The sequence below is a fragment of the Schistocerca gregaria genome, chromosome 2, assembly GCF_023897955.1.
Source record: "Schistocerca gregaria isolate iqSchGreg1 chromosome 2, iqSchGreg1.2, whole genome shotgun sequence".
Classification (NCBI taxonomy): domain Eukaryota; kingdom Metazoa; phylum Arthropoda; class Insecta; order Orthoptera; family Acrididae; genus Schistocerca; species Schistocerca gregaria.
In genome coordinates this window covers 827,482,136-827,499,220 of record NC_064921.1, presented here as the reverse complement: position 1 = coordinate 827,499,220, position 17,085 = coordinate 827,482,136, and positions in this window count along the sequence as shown.

Below are 17,085 nucleotides of genomic sequence, written 5' to 3'. Positions count from 1 at the left end.
CGAAAGATATTTTTATGTGATATAATTACAATTTAAAATGTTTAGGACTTTTTACTTGTACTGTGAAACCTTGATTCCTGTCGAATTTCAAGTTTCTAGGTCAACGGGAAGCACTCTACAGGTTTTGATGAGAGAGTTTTCGAGTACCAAAATATGAGACATAAATGCCTGTGTCGTTTGATTGAGATTACTTAGAAGCGTAAAATTTTTACACCGCCAAGATGACATAAACTTTAATTTGATGCGTCTACCCGCATCTGAAAAAAAGGTTCCTCAACTCATTGTCTGGAACCGAGTGACCGCTACGGTCGTAGGTTCGAATCCTGCCTCGAGCATGGATGTGTGTGATGTCCATAGGTTAGTTAGGTTTAAGTAGTTCTAAGTCTAGGGGACTGATGACCTCAGAAGTTAAGTCTCATAGTGCTCAGAGCCATTTGAACCTTAGTCTGACAGACAGACGGACGGCCGAACAACAAAGCGACCATATAAGGGTTCTATTTTTACAGACTGAGTCATGGAACCCTAAAAATAGATTCTTTAAAAGAACCAGTACCAGATCTACAAATAGTACTCATGCTCAACACATGATATCTCTCGAACTGCACACATGCGGAAAGGCAGAAATCTGGTGTAGAAGACTTTCGAAAAGCGTTCTGCGCTGTATCACAATGTCGGACGATACCGAGTATCTACTCAAAAATGATATACTAAAAGAATATTTGACTGGTAGAAAGCCATACTGATGGAGAATGTTCAATAGGATCGAAAGTAACATTCGCTATGCCCTAAAGAAGAATAACATATACTAGGCTAGCAAAATTATCAATCTACCGCGGATCCCTCGAAGGAAAAAAACTGCGACCAGTAGTTGGAAGAAAGCACGCATTAGGCCCGTCTGCAAGAAGGATAGCACAGTGTTTCCCAAAACTGCCGTCCAATATCTTTGACATCATTTTGTTGTAGAATCTTAGAACATACTGAGCTCAAGCGTAATGAGGTTTCCCGAACAGAATGACCTCCTCCATGCCAACCAGCACGGATTTCGAAAATATAAATCACAGGTCCGCAGATGACAACGAAATAGAAGAAATGTATGATGAGATAAAGGAGATTATTCAGATAGTGAAGGGAGATGAAAATTTAATAGTCGTGGGGGACTGGAATTCGATAGTAGAAAAAGGAAGAGAAGGAAAAGTAGTAGGTGAATATGGAATGGGGGTCAGGAACTATAGAGGAAGCTGCCTGATAGAATTTTGCACAGAGAATAACTTAATCATAACTAACGATTGGTTTGAGAGTCATGAAAGAAGATTGTATACGTGCAAGAGGCCTGGAGACACTGGAAGGTTTCGGATGGATTATATAATGGTAAGAGAGAAATTTAGGAAAAATGTTCTAAATTGTAAGACATTTCCAGGGGCAGATGTGGACTCTGACCACAATCTATTGGTTATGAAGTGTAGATTAAAACTGAAGAAACTGCAAAAAGGGGGGAATTTAAGGAGATGGGACCTGGATAAACTGAAAGAACCAGAAGTTGTAGAGAGTTTCAGAGAGAGCATAAGGGACCGACTGACAAGAACGGGGGAAAGAAGTACAATAGAAGAAGAATGGGTACCTTTGAGAGGTGAAATAGTGAAGGCAGCAGAGGATCAATTAGGTAAAAAGACAAGGGCTAGTAGAAATCCTTGAGTAACACAACAGATATTGAAATAATCGATGAAAGGAGAAAATATAAAAATGCAATTAATGAAGCAGGCAAAAAGGAATGCAAACGTCTCAAAAATGAGATCGACAGGATGTACAAAATGGCTAAGCAGGGATGGCTAGAGTACAAATGTAAGTATGTAGAGGCTTATTTCACTAGGTGTAAGATAGATACTGCCTACAGGAAAATTAAAGAGTCCTTTGGAGAAAAGAGAACCACTTGCATGAATATCAAGAGCTCAGACGGAAACCCAGTTGTAAGCAAAGAAGGAAAACAGAAAGATGGAAGGAGAATATAGAGGGTCTATACAAGTGTGATGTACTTGAGGGCAATATTATGGAAATGAAGAGGATGCAGATAAAGGTGAAATGGGAGATACGATACTGTGTGAAGAGTCGGAACAAGGTCCCGGGACTGGACAACAATCCATAAGAACTAATGACAGCCTTGGGAGAGCCAGCCCTGACAAAACTCTACCGTCTGGTGAGCAAGATGAATGAGACAGGCGAAATACTCTCAGACTTGAAGACAATATAATAATTCCAATACCAAAGAAAGGAGGTGTTTACAGGTGCGAAAACTACCGAACTATGAGTTTAATAAGTCACGTCTGCAAAATTCTAACACGAATTCTTTACAGACGAACGGAAAAACTGGTAGAAGCCGACCTCGGGGAAGATCAGTTTGGATTTCGTATAAATGTTGGTTCATATGAGACAATACTGACCCCACGAATTATCTTAGAAGATAGATTACGGAATGTCAGACCTACGTTTCTAGCATTTGTAGACTTAGAGAAAGCTTTTGACAATGTTGACTGGAATACTCTCTTTCAAATTCTTAAGACCCGTGGCCGTCTTCTCGATGGTTATCTAGTACCAGCTGATTCGTGAATTATTTTTATTTTTTTAAAATATATATCTCTCTGTACATGACTGCTCATTCCCATCGCCGCCGGATCACCAGAAAATCTGCAAATGCCTTCAGTAGAAAAATCGCATAATTTTTGTGGTAGGTTGCTGTTCGAGTCAACATCGAATGTTGGTTGTGCAGAACTGTGTAACAACCAGCATCGTAATCTGCGGTGGTTAATACGTTGTACACGGTAACGCTGTTTAGCCAGTATAGTGCATTTCTTTTCATTCTCGGGTACGCGATGTCGTCAAAGTAAAGTAAGGACGTAATTGAAAGCGCATGCCGGCCGCGGTGGGCGAGCGGTTCTAGGGGCTTCAGTCCGGAACCGCGCTGCTGCAACGGTCGCAGGTTCGAATCCTGCCTCGGGCATGGATGTGTGTGATGTCCTTAGGTTAGTTAGGCTTAAGTAGTTCTAAGTTCTAGGGGACTAATGACCTCTGATGTTAAGTCCCATAGTGCTCAGAGCCATTTGAACCACTTTGAAATCACATGATGCGCCGTTCATTGGATGAAGTTCAATAGGCGATAGAGCAGTTGCCGCTCCACAAACCAGTCGGTGAATGGCTGTACATGGATGCGGGAGGTCTGGTACAACGCCACTGCAGCGAGATGGATGTTGTCGAGACGTGACTGCTTCGGGTATTTTCCGTCCACATAATAACACCGTGTGGTCTGCGCCGCCGTCGATAAGTTGGGGAAGGGGGAGGGACGGGGTAGGTATATTACAGCAGACAGCATTCTACTCAATCCAGGACATTTGCTTTCGACCACGTTCTGTCGGTGAAGGAGCATGAGGTTGCTGTACACCCTGCGGACCCCGGGCACATCGACAATGTGCAGCACCCTCATCAGGTAGCCGCATTCTTGCAGAAAAGTACAGCAGTGGGACAGCGTTGCGAGAATGTGGTCAGAGTTAGCTGGCACACTTATCACAAGGAGGAATGAGATAAGACGGCTGTATCATTAGGATATCCATGCACGACTCCCTGCCAGACTCAAACTTCCATATGTCGTCAAACATGTGTCTTCAGCCTGTACCGGCGCATCTAATATGTATATTCCTGTACAGGAGAGACATCTTAATTGAAAGTCGCTGGCCCAGTGTCGGCGGATAAATACGATACTGCAGTGCATGTATGTCCGAAAAAACAGGGATTGTGGCTGCCACAGCCTTTATAAAGTACATGAAATGTATTCGGAGTTGCGAATATGGACAACCATCAGCTGTATAATGGAATGGACCGGAATCCGTACGTGCATTTCCGCTTATCGAGAGCGGCCGCCTAACAATTTGGCTATCTGAGAGGGACTCAAGGACAGTCCCAAGTGAATCGTCCTCAGGTAGCCAAATTGCAGGTCGATCTCTAACAATAAGCGGGAAATGTTATTCCATTATACAGCTGATGGTTGTCCGTATTCGCAACTGCCTATACATTTCATGTAGAAATAATCGCGCTATACTCATGTGCTAGCTCAGATGGTTTTTGTAGGCTAGTTTCGTGTTACGTATTTTCTAGTTCGATGCGCGGGAAGCGTCTTAGATTGTTTGTCTCGACTTCCCGGCAGCACTATGATACATTGTAAACAGTTGTCACATACTCCCTTTAGAAGGCATTGTACGGATTGCTAGTTTGCTTGGAATACATAAATTCTGAAAATTTAATGTAGCAGCTTCAACATAGTACGTTCTATCAGTCCTTTAAAAAGAAGGCATTCATTCATCTTATGTTACTGTAGTTTCTATCACACTTGATAATAATAAAAGAATATTAAAATTGAAAGACCAGCCGTTGCTGCAGGGATGGTTATAACGTCACATCCCTATGTGACATTACAGTCCCCTTCGCTCTACCTTGGTAGGTACTAGTTTAGCCGACAAAAGCAGCGTTGAAGAAAATTCGACTAAATACCTACCAAGAAGAGGCCGCGTAACTCAAGCTTCGAAGCGGCATCTGTAAGTTCGCTAAAAAAATACACGCTTTCGGTATCCTAAGTAACTTGCGTGAACCAATTTAAACTTCACTTCATCAGGCGTTATTGCCTTCAAAACAAGTTTTAAATGGCTAGCAAGTTCGCATTTACTGTCAAACTACTACTGGTTCAAGGTAATTGCTGTTTTTACTACAAAGTTTCACACGAAAGCAGCCAGAAGCTTACTATTCTGACCCAAATGCTTCTCGCGTTCACTAGAATCAATGACGCACAAAATGTTCAAAACTATACTCGCTTCACAATTAAGACAGAAAAATCAACAGATCGTAAGATCTTCATCAACTTAACAAAACTTGGTGCAGCGCTGTTCCACATCGATCCGTGCACTAACGCAGTTCCTGAGAGACTGCTACAGGCATAAAACCGTATCACAGAGGACTACACAGAGCATGAGAACTGCTTAATCTCTTTTGGCTGACGATTTAGAAAACCAGTCGGAACAGCTCCTGCCTTCAAATACTCGCAGTAATTGCTAGGTCATTCAATAGCATTATAGAGAGCAATTTATAAACGGAATTCTGTCTTTACGAAACCAAATTTTATTTAAAAAAAAAAACAAAGCATGCGTTATCCCCAGAAATGGAACATTCATGTTGATGTAACACAACACATCTCTTCTGGACATACATCACATGATTTATGATTGTACAAGAATTTTCTGACGCATACATTTCAGATACCTTTTAATAAAATAAAGCATTCAACGTTTACTGTATGCCCTGTATGCACTCTCTCACTCTCTCCACAACATACACACAACAAAACAAAATTAAATAATAATTTTGAAATTGCTGCGCTTATGTCAGTAAGCTATTGTAATCAGAGTAAATGCTGGAAAACCAATTTATATGAACTCAATCTTTTTAGTCATTCTTTCAGCTGATATTATAAATGAATACACGATAATCCCTACCTCGGTTCCATAACACCAGAAAAGCTGATATGTTGAAACTACTTTTTCTCGATACATACTGAGTCTCAAATGTATCTTTAATAAAGATATAATTTGAAGAAATGAATTAAAACATGTGCCAAGGCGAGGACTTGAACCCGTGTCTCCTGCTTACAAGGAAGATGTGCTATCCACTGCACCACCCTGGCGTGGGTTACGCTTAGTCCAACGCACTCCCTGGCACAAGCTTCAATTCACACCTCCGCCCATCTTGATTTTCCTTTTTTTAAATCATCAGTATTGCCGAGGGTCTTCAATACTGGAATAGCACCCCAGCTACGTACGTAATGGCGAAATCCTGCCTGCACTCATGCATATGTATTCTGCTGTGCGATAGAACATTTGCCTATTAAGCAGGAGACCTGGTTCAAGTCTCTTCCTTGACCCAAACTTTAATTCATTACATAAGCTTCTATCCTTATCGAAGGTAAACTTGAGTCTCAGTATGTCTCTGGGAAAATTTAATTCCATCACATCAATAGATGTGTGAGGTACAGGCAGCATTTCCCCCATTATGTTCAAACCTGGGTCCTGTTCCATTATTGGAGAGCCACAGCAATAAGGGCGATTTAAAAAGGAGAAAATCAAGATGAGATGACGCATGAAGTTTGTGTTGGGGAGGGCACTGGGCGAGGGTAATCCTGGCATCTGTGTTAACTGCAGTGCCAGGGTGCTTTAGTAGATGAGACATCTGCCCAGGAAGCAGGAGACCCAGGTTCATGTCCCAGCCTTGACACAAATTTTAATTCATTACTTCAGCTTCTATCCTTAACAAGAAAAATTATTACTCATTTTATGGGAAATTTTAGATCTCCGAATATAATGAAGATAATGAACCGAGGTTTTTACAGTATAGCTGTATTATTAATACAAGTATGTATGTGGGTAAGGGCCAAGCAAGGATTTGCACGAACCTTAAACCGTGGTGATTTGCAAAGATAAGCTTATCTCTGCCAAGGGAATTGAATACACTATGCGATCAAAAGTATCCGGACACCTGGTTGAAAACGACTTACAAGTTCGTGGCGCCCTCCATCGGTAATGTTGGAATTCAATTGGTGTTGGCCAACCTTTGCCCTTGATGACAGCTTCCACTCTCGCAGGCATACGTTCAGTCAGGTGCTGGAAGGTTTCTTGGGGAATGGCAGCCCATTCTTAACGGAATGCTGCACTGAGGAGAGGTATTAATGTCGGTCTGTGAGGCCTGGCACAAAGTCGGTGTTCCAAAACATCCCAGAGATGTTCTATAGGATTCAGATCAGGACTCTGTGCTGGCCAATCCATGACAGGGATGTTACTGTCGTGTAACCACTCCGCCACAGGCCGTGCATTATGAACAGGTGCTCGATCGTGTTGAAAGAAGCAATCGCCATCCCCGAATTGCTCTTCGACAGTGGCGAGCAAGATGGTGCTTAAAACATTAATGTAGGCCTGTGCTGTGATAGTGCCATGCAAAACAACAAGGGCTGCATGCCCTCTCCATGAAAAACCCATCTAGACCATAACACCACCGCCTCCGAATTTTACTAATGGCACTACACACTCCGGCAGATGACGTTCACCGGGCATTCCCCATACCCACACCCTGCCATCGGATCGCCACATTGTATACCGTGATTCGTCGCCCCACACAACGTTTTTGCACTGTTCAATCATCCAACGTTTACACTCCTTACAACAAGCGAGGCGTCGTTTGGCATCTACCGGCGTGGTGTGTGGCTTATGAGCAGCCGCTCGACCATGAAATCCAAGTTTTCTCACCTCCGCCCTAACTGTCATAGTACTTGGTGTGGATCCTGATCCAGTTTTGAATTCCTGTGTGACGGTCAGGATTATGTCTGCCTGTTAGACATTACGACCCCTTCAACTGTCGGCGGTCTCTGTCAGTCAACAGATGAGGTCGGCCTGTACGCTTTTGTGCTGTACGTGTCCCTTCACGTTACCACCACACTGTCACACCAGAAGCAGTGAACCTAGGGATGTTTAGCAACGTGGAAAGCTTGCGTACAGAATTACGACACAAGTGACACCCAATCTCCTGACCATGTTTGAAGTCCGTGAGTTCCGCGGAGCGCCTCATTCTGCTCTCTCACTATGTCTAATGACTACTGATGTCGCTGATATGGAGTACCTGGGAGTAGGTGGCAGCACAATGAATCTAATATGAAAAATGTATGTTTTTGAAGGTGTCCAGATACTTTTGATCACATGGTGTATTTTGCATCTTGTAATGCGCCCAAGAAATCTGCAGCTGACTGACATTAAAATTGGCCTGTAATTTTTCTCGTCCGTTCTTGCACCTTCTCACATATGGAGTCGCCTGCGCATTTCTCCAATCGCTAAGGACATTGGGCTGCTCACAGATATGCGATAATTGAGAACTAAGTAAAGGGCCAACGCCGTAGTTTACTCTCTGTAATGCCAAACTGGTATTCCACGCGGACCTGCCGACTTCCATATTTTCACTGCTGAAGTCGCAGTGCGTGGGTCTGGGTAGCAGACTTGGTAGCCAGCAACATGCCCTCACGGGCCGAGCAGAACCGGCGGCGCCCATTAGAGGCGTCGTGTCACGGGGAGAGTTATAGGGAAGCAGTAACACGTATTAACATCTCCGGAAACGGAGGAGGCTCCCAGCGGCTCATCCATCAGTAATGAGACTCGGAAGCGGGCCCATCTGCATACGCGCAGGGCGTGCCCTGGGAAATCCCCCAACCGCCGTCTATTAGCCACGCTTAAATTACGGCTCAATTTGTGGCGTATTATGTCATCAGAGAGCGGCTAACAGATATATTCCGAGGCACTGAATTATACTCCCCGTGTTTAACGTTATATTAATGCCAGGAAAGTTAACGATGAAACATCATTACGCCCTAAATCACCAGCTATGAAAGATTCGAACTCTGGATTAAGTCACCTCTCTCTGCAATCGAGGACCGTCCTGGCGCTTTCAAACATCGTGGTTACGTTTAATACTAAACATTTTCATATTTTCAAGCTGAATGGCGTGCATAAACTCACAATCCATCAGCATACGCAACAATATATTGGGAAAAGTGTATGCTGATTGTAATTTTGGTCATAAATCAAAGGCAGCGACATCAAAAATAGAAAAATGGGAATACTTGGTTCAGAAATGCTTAATGGTGTTACAATAGAAGTGAAAGAAAATTTCTAAATAGGATGCGAGTAGAATGAGGTGCTCGTGACAGCGATGGGAGATGAGGTAACTTCTGTGGCAAGGTACAAGTCGTGACCAGAAAGAACGTATGCTATTCAGTTATTACTCGTGAAACAAAACTGAAGATCTCTGTTCACGATACTACTCCGACAGTATCCGTGAAACTAACTTCCCAGTGATGTTGTTATAACGGCGTCTTCTGGTAATACATACGACTAATCCCATGTCGCAGTCCTATACAACGCACCACAATAGCTATTTATTTGCGATCACCATTTTATGTATCGCTAGCTGTACTCAGCATGAGTTACCACGTCTCTTTCTCTTTCTGAGCAGCTATACACATACGAAGCAGACACATTTAGATGAACAACATAAACGAAAGAAAATGATATTTTAGTTCATTAAACTAAATTGGAAAAAAGTTTTTCAAGTGCTTCTTGCCCGAGTCTTCGCTCCTATGCAAATGTCACATAGGTACCGACAGGAAAAAAACTGCAACACCAAAAAATAATAAATGTAAAGTAATGAAATTTCGGAAATACATTTATGTAGGTAATATATTTAAGTGATTAACGCTGAAAGATCACACGTTAATTTAAGTGCGAAATAAGCCATTGTAAATGTGAAATACTGGTACATTAATAACCGATGTAACGGCCAGAATGTGGAATGCAAGCATGGAAACGCACATGCATTGTGTTTTAAAGGTGCCGGATGTCAGTTTGTACGATGGAGTTCCATGCCTGTTCCACTTGGTCGGTCAATACAGACACGGTTAATGCTGTTTATGGATAACACTGGAGTTGTCGTCCGATAATGTCCTGTATGAGCTAGACTGGCGACAGATCGAGTATTCGACATTGTGTAGGGCATGCTGGGTTACAACAGCGGTATGTGGACGAGCGTTATCATTCATGAATTGAAGTGTAACAGGTCGAATCACCTGACTGACCTAAGGTTTTGCAGTCAGGATTCGTGGCATGACCACGAGAGTGCTCCCGCTATCAGACGGAGTAGACAGAAAAGGGGCCTTCAATACCTATTGTTAAAGCTGCCAGTAGCTAAGAGAGGAGTTCAAAATGGACCAAGAAAAATTTTTTATCATTTGCCCAATAAGATAAAATGTCTGACAAGTAGCGAAGCAAATTTTAATTCTAATTTGAAATCATTTCTCTTGGACAACTTTTATCCACTGAACAATTACTTCTTAAAAGTTGACAGCTAGTAGAAAAAAAGTTGCTTCTAAATGTAGTTGCGTGATTAGCAATAAAATTATAAAATGTTCATTAATGCTAACGCTAATCATGTATACATATCCTGTACTCGGCCAGCATCATTTCGATAAAAGTCGTTCAGATCTACATCTACATCTACATCTACATGACTACTCTGCAATTCACATTTAAGTGCTTGGCAGAGGGTTCATCGAACCACAATCATACTATCTCTCTACTATTCCACTCCCGAACAGCGAGCGGGAAAAACGAACACCTAAACCTTTCTGTTCGAGCTCTGATTTCTCTTATTTTATTTTGATGATCATTCCTACCTATGTAGGTTGGGCTCAACAAAATATTTTCGCATTCGGAAGAGAAAGTTGGTGACTGAAATTTCGTAAAAACCTCTCGCCGCGACGAAAAACGTCTATGCTGTAATGACTTCCATCCCAACTCGTGTATCATATCTGCCACACTCTCTCCCCTATAACGCGATAATACAAAACGAGCTGCCCTTTTTTGCACCCTTTCGATGTCCTCCGTCAATCCCACCTGGTAAGGATCCCACACCGCGCAGCAATATTCTAACAGAGGACGAACGAATGTAGTGTAAGCTGTCTCATTAGTGGACTTGTTGCATCTTCTAAGTGTCCTGCCAATGAAACGCAACCTTTGGCTCGCCTTCCCGACAATATTATCTATGTGGTCCTTCCAACTGAAGTTGTTTGTAATTTTAACACCCAGGTACTTAGTTGAATTGACAGCCTTGAGAATTGTACTATTTATCGAGTAATCGAATTCCAACAGATTTCTTTTGGAACTCATGTGGATCATCTCACACTTTTCGTTATTTAGCGTCAACTGCCACCTGACACACCATACAGCAATCTTTTCTAAATCGCTTTGCAGCTGATACTGGTCTTCGGATGACCGGATGACCTTACTAGACGGTAAATTACAGCATCATCTGCAAACAGTCTAAGAGAACTGCTCAGATTGTCACCCAGGTCATTTATATAGATCAGGAACAGTAGAGGTCCCAGGACGCTTCCCTGGGGAACACCTGATATCACTTCAGTTTTACTCGATGATTTGCCGTCTATTACTACGAACTGCGACCTTCCTGACAGGAAATCACGAATCCAGTCGCACGACTGAGACGATACCCCAGAGCTCCGCAGCTTGATTAGAAGTCGCTTGTGAGGAACGGTGTCAAAAGCTTTCCGGAAATCTAGAAATACGGAATCAACTTGAGATCCCCTGTCGATAGCGGCCATTACTTCGTGCGAATAAAGAGCTAGCTGCGTTGCACAAGAGCGATGTTTTCTGAAGCCATGCTGATTACGTGTCAATAGATCGTTCTCTTCGAGGTGATTCATAATGTTTGAATACAGTATATGCTCCAAAACCCTACTGCAAACCGACGTCAATGATATAGGTCTGTAGTTAAATGGATTACTCCTACTACCCTTCTTGAACACTGGTGCGACCTGCGCAATTTTCCAATCTGTAGGTACAGATCTATCGGTGAGCGAGCGGTTGTATATGAGTGCTAAGTAGGGAGCTATAGTATCAGCGTAATCTGAAAGGAACCTAATCGGTATACAATCTGGACCTGAAGACTTGCCCGTATCAAGCGATTTGAGTTGCTTCGCAACCCCTAAGGTATCTACTTCTAAGAAACTCATGCTAGCAGATGTTCGTGTTTCAAATTCTGGAATATTCCATTCGTCTTCCCTGGTGAAGGAATTTCGGAAAACTGCGTTCAATAACTCCGCTTTAGCGGCACAGAAGTCGATAACAGTACCATCGGCACTGCGCAGCGAAGGTATTGACTGCGTGATCTAAGGAACATTAAAATAAATAACTAACTAACCAATCTCTTATAGTAGCTACGCCGCACACACCCAGCACGACTGTTATATCCGAAACACAGCTTCCAACTCGAGAGTCTAGTGTAATTTGTGCGGGCGGGAATTAGAGGGGCCTGTTTGGTACACGCCAGCGTTCGTGGGTGGTCGCTCCACTTTCAGCCTCTAATTGCAACCGGGACGTCTTCATGACCAAAGAGACCACTCCTCATCAGGGATGCCCTTTCACGTAGCCACCATTACCGATACCACTTTATTACCTTACGCTCTTTTTTGCTTCGAATTGGCAATAAATACAAAGTAATTCATTTTGCAGTGGATCGTACACATATTTCTAAGGACTTTATTAGCGCGTTAATGACTCCGGAGCAATCGCAAAGGAGAGCCTCGCTCGGTGCATTAGGAAACGCGAATGGTCGATAATTCATGTTGCGCTTAAGCGTTCGCCCGACTAGTGCGCTGCCCGGCCAGATTACGGAGTAATTTACGCTTGCGCGTCGGTGTAATTAAGGATCGGAGAGAGTTGCAGGTTGACTCCGCATTCATCGTAGAGTAATGGCGCTCCATGGCGCGGCAACGCAGCCATCAGATATTCGGGTAGTCAGTCGCAGGGGGAACACGAATTGTTACGTTCTGCGGCAGTGACACGTGTACAGGAAGTGTTTACGGTGTACTCCAGATCTTGAAGGAGCGTCTTACATTAAAATCTATCTAATTAGGATCTTTATTGGATGCGTAATGTAGTGGAAGTGCTTTGTAGCCCTATTTTCGTCACATTTTATACTTTATATGTTTTAAGAATAAGACAATCCATTACTTAAAAATTTAACTGAATTTCCATATATTTCAGTTTCTTAATACTCAAATAGTAAGCATTACAGTCAGTCGGGGTGACTTTGTACAAATTTTTACCATTTTTTGAAAGTACTGGATACAAAAAACATTACACAACAGACATTGTAATAATTTACATGTCTAGCTACTGGGTGCTTGTAAAAAAAATACTATACATTAACTATGCCCTATTAGAGTAAAATTTCAGTTTTAATGCTGGTACGAAGGAACGCAGTCATTCACAATAACTTTAGACTACTCTTAAAAAAAATACAGAATATTTCCTATCTCTAATGCTCTGGGTAAATGTAGATCATGCTAGAAGAAATCAAGCGTTATTAAGAAGTAAAAACAAGTAGAGTTAAAAGAACGTAAGCTTCCGCGGGCGGTGTCATAGTGATTAAAATTCTTATAAAAACTAACAACAATAATAAACTAAAACCGACGTTTCGGCCGAATTGCAACGGCCATCCTCAGTGCGCGACAGGTTTCGCATGGGGATAGGTGCTTCTATTTATTACAGACTATCGATGTCTGACATCACTGTTGTGAAAATTTTAATTGGCCCTCTAATATGATGGGCTAGTCATGACGTAAGGGAAGATGGAAGGAAAGAGGCTATTCGTGGATGTCCATGTCGTCAATGATTGGTAGCCGTCCGCCAATCAGCGTTCGGTTTCTGGTCGCGCGAAAGTAGACTGACAATTGCCCTACAGCTGTGTGTCCCGTGAAGCTTCTGCCCCGCGACCGCTCTCGGCCCGTTGGAGTGTGATGGCCGGCAGCCAGGACGCCGGGAGCTTTTATCCATCTTGTCGATCGCCTCCCGTATTTTGCGTTCTCGCATCCACGAATCTTTCGCCAGTATTCGGGCTTCCCAGAACCTGACAGGTTGTCCCAGTCACGGTGGTGTTTCGCTATCGCCTATTTATTATGTTGTTGTAACCGTACATAGCGTTCGTGTTCTGCTACTCGTAAGCTGACAGGTCTCCCTGTTTCCCCTATGTAGGCAGCATATTACGAACAGCTAGATGGCGTGGCAATGGGTTCCCCGCTTTCCCCTGTAGCTGCAGACATCTTCATGGAAGCCTTAGAGAAAACGGCCCTAGCGTCTGCTCCGTTACGTCCCAGTTGTTGGCATCGATATGTGGACGACACATTCGTTATGTGGCCTCACGGTGAAGCGGGATTGGGAAACTTCCTCCAGCACTTAAATAGCTTGCACAAAAATATAAAGTCCACACATGAGACTGAAAACAGTGGTACCTTTCCATTTCTGGATGTGGAAGTATACAGAGCTGCCGAAGGTAAACTGGGACAATAAGTGTACCGGAAACCAACGCACACTAATCGGTACCTGCACGCGGAGAGCCACCAGCACCCAGCTCAAAAGTATTCGGTTCTGCATACGTTAACTGCCCAAACCCACCGGATAAGCGATGAAAATAACATCAAAGAAGAATTAAAGGAGCAGCAACACACGTTTTGTGCCAACGGCTATGATGACAACATCATAAGAGACGTAGCTAAAACCAAAGGGAGCAGAACACGAGAAGAAGGCAAAGAAGAGAAGCTTCCAACGGTACACTTACCATATATAAAAGGCGTCAGTGAAGGGCTAGGCAACGTCCTCCGCCGACGAAGTTTCAAACCGATTTTTCGAAGCAGTCACAGGATCCACGAAATGATAGGTTCCACCAAGGATATAGTCAACAATCTTAACACTGCAGGTTTTTACGAACTGTGATGTGAGAGCAGAGCTGCCTACTTATGAGAAACAGGGAGACCTGTCAGCTTACGAGTACCAGAACATGAACGCTATGTACGATTACAACAACATAATAAATCGACGATAGCGAAACACCACTGTGACTGTGCACAACCTATCAGATTCCAGGAAGCCCGAGTACTGGCGAAAGAATTGTGGATGCGAGAACGCAAAATACAGTAGGCGATCGAAATTATTAAGCGGCCTGACAACATCAACAGAGAAGAAGGCTACAAACTCCCGGCATCCTGTCTGCCGGCCATGCCAGTTCAACCGGCCGCGAGCGGTCGCGGGGCAGAAGCTACACGGGACACAGACAAATGTCAATCTACTATCGCGAACACCAGGAGAAAAACTTGCCGACCAGAAGCCGAACGCTGATTGGAGGACGGCTACCAATCGTTGACGACATGGACATCCACGAATAGCCTCCTTCCTTCCATCTCCACTTACTTCATTACTAGCCAATCATATTAGAGGGCCAATTAAAAGTAGAGTTAATTCAGTACTGCAGGGTTACTTTGAGATATCAAGATATTAGTGTCGGTCTGGCATTATTAAATTCAAATCAGTGTCACCAGAAGCTCTCTTTACAGCCAACGTAGTTAAAAAATAATCACAACCTAAGAACTTGTACGAAGTTGGAAATACAACTGAAATACTAGCTATAAATCACAGAGGTAATAAATGTGTTAATTTTAGCACAAAATAATGCAAGTAGGTGGAGCAGCAGCCATTTGAAACAGAAGTGGTAAATGCTGCAAAGATACCCTCACTGGTTACAAGCTACCCTGATGGACTATATAGTATTTATATCCAAACATACAATTTTATGTTCAGCCACTGGATCAAAGAATTTCTCATATTTCCAATTAAATTTGAAAGTGTAGCTACATTTGGCATTATTGCCATTGCTGCTATTTTTGTAATTTATTTTGAAAACATTAGCGAAAAGAAATGATTGATCATGTATGTAAAATCGATATTTTGTAAGATCGCTGTAATGTGAGCGTTTTTGTATCTTAGTTCTCCTTAGAGTTGTCCATGGCCTGAGTTAAGAAGACGTCATCTCTCTTCTGTACTGTACTGGATATAACAAATTATATTGTGAAGTACTGGTCTCAATATTGAGATTGTTTAGTTTGTGACAAGACGACATAAGAATAAAAAAATATGTGTTGAAAATAAAACGCCTACAGATGTTCAAATCAAAGTACATATTTTTAAACTAAAAGCTTATCTCCAACATTCATGAAATTTGTATCGCAAGACACTGAGCAGTAAAAAAGACGTTGAAATACAATGAACAAAAACAGTAATTCAAGCAATCATGAACAATCATCATGTGGACTGTTTTATAAAAATTGGTTTTAAATTCATTCTGTGCTTAAAATCAGTTCTCAGTCAGACAGGTATCTCCGCAAACACAAGCGATGTATCTACTTGCAAAGTTTGTAATAATGAAATCAAGTATTGTAGTCTCGAGTACACGGGTCTGAATTTGGGGTCTGCAGCTGGGATAGAAATAAATATGGATATGTACTGCGATGATATGCATGGTGCAGGAACAAAATTAAAAGTACTGTGAAAGCCCAAAAAAGCGACTCCAAACAATGGAAACATACTGGATAGTAACAGAGACTGACATTGTCGACAGCAGCGGACGGACACATGAAAGTTACGTAAAAATCTATTATATATCTTTTTTTTAGGTTTCAGTTTTCGTATGACGAACAATTATTAAAAATTACTATTTTAGAGCTAAAGGCCGAATCCGAAACAGTGGGGAATAGTGAGGAAGTGTCAGGCATGGGGAACATAAACATAACAACCGAGAAGAAGGTGTAACGTATGTATTAGCGGTACAGGAAGATTTGGATACATAAAGGTTGATTTTGCTGACGGGTAAATCAATTCACACTACAACTGTTGAGTCTGTGAACCAATAGTTAAAAGATATTCAGGCTGAAAATAAAGAAACGAGGAATGCTTTAAAAGCTTTTGGACCATCACAAAATAAATATTCCAGATTTCTGAAACAACACTGAGAAAAAGTAATGAACGAATTGAGAAACATGTAGACAACGTTACTGACGAAAGTGAACAACAGCCCATAGAACGCGAAGCAGAATCTAGTCCTGTAGTTAATGCAGAGATTGTTGATGCTAATGAAGTGGACAGTCGGTTCGAGGATGTTAAAAACTTAGAATCTGATGATCTCACTGCAGAGTTATATAAGTTTCTTAAAATACCTTGTACAGTTTAAAAGACCTTGTATAGAGAGTAAATGTGGAACACTTAAAAGTATATTATTTGATGATCTTGGTGGAGGGACAGTTAATTTTATGGCAACACTTGATGCGGAGAGTAAAAGTGTAACTAAATGTTGAAACCTTCCCGTCTCCTCTATACCTCTTTTGTTAATGATAACCTTCCCTTTTACAATAACATAAGTAACCTTCCCTTAGTATTTCTATCTCTTGCTTAATAATAACAAATGAAATCTTCAGTTTGAAATTTATTCTCTTTCTCAATCTTGGCATATAAATTTAATTGCTGTTTTTAAAAGTGATTTTCGGATTATTTCGAAGAAACATAGAATGTGTCGTCGTCGTGTGGCCCTCAGTCGTTACCTGTAATAACCCAAAAC